This window comes from Aquila chrysaetos, chromosome 6 (assembly GCF_900496995.4).
Source record: "Aquila chrysaetos chrysaetos chromosome 6, bAquChr1.4, whole genome shotgun sequence".
Lineage (NCBI taxonomy): Eukaryota > Metazoa > Chordata > Aves > Accipitriformes > Accipitridae > Aquila > Aquila chrysaetos.
In genome coordinates, this window is record NC_044009.1 from 6,771,307 (window position 1) to 6,772,573 (window position 1,267).

Below are 1,267 nucleotides of genomic sequence, written 5' to 3' on the forward strand. Positions count from 1 at the left end.
CTCATTGTATTCTGCAGCATTACTCTTGTAACAAAGTCATGCAGTTAGGGTAAACTTTCATTTCTGAAAGTTTTGGTATATTAAATCAGTTATCTTTCAAGAAAGCAAGTCTGCAGTCTCTTACTGATAAGCACATAAAGTCCCATCCCTGAAATACAATTCACACACACCTTAATACACTCCCCAATCCCTGTGATTCAGTTCACTTGAAGACATTTATCTTGGCAAGAAAGAGTTTAACTTTTTACACAAGCATCCTTTGCACCTGTACTTTTTCGGTTACAGTACTTAAAGGGGGCCAGATGACTTCAGGTATTTTGTTTCTAAGTGTCCATACATCCCACTTGTTTTTGAAGAATTATTACCAAGTTTCATGTATGACTGTTCTATTTGCTTGTGTGACTTATATGAATTAGCTAAAAATGCATGTAAAAATCACATGAAAGCAGGAAGATTACAGCTTTTTCTTATTGTGGCAACGTAAAAGAATAGTAATTTGTTACTCTAGATGTAACAATTTCTTGTCTGTACTGGAAAATACCCTGTAAGATGCACTCGATGTCTGACCAAATGCATGCCATATGGAATTATGAATTATTCAGCCATTGTAGGGAATAGCACAGATGTCACCAGTTTCTTCTGCACTAGCTCAGTTGCTGCTAACTTGCAAATACCACAAAATGAGAACACCGTTCTTATGCCTGTTCTGAATATTGGTTAAACCAGAAGTAGCAAGACCCCATTTGAAAAATGTGTAGCATTAGAGCAGACAGCCTTTTTAGGAAGTTCTGATTTTTCCTAGATCATGTAGAGAACACCAGCTGAACAGCCTGCATTCTGCTAAAGTAAACTGTGCTCTGCTCCTACTCCAGAATCTTTCACTAAGAGCCATTTTAACTTCATATACCAGCTATCTAAGTTTTCTGGTCTTAACTGTGCCCTTATATTCTGCCCTCTAGTTTAAAGAGGGTTTTATTAATCTTAGGTGAAATCAACCCCTAACCAAATGGCCCATGGTCCCCCAAAACAATTTGGGGGGCCTTCTAGCACTGGAGACTCAGTATTAAGTATTGTGCTGTACTAAATCTGAACCTGCAAAAGTGTGAAGACATTAATTTCCTTCTGATTATCATCAGCTGGAGTACAGGATACTCAGTATATGGCTAAAGAAAGCAAGGGCTCCGAAGAATGAGAAGACCTCCATTAGTCTGTCAACATGAGGAAACAGCAACTGCTGCTACAGTGATACATTTAATATTCTGATGAT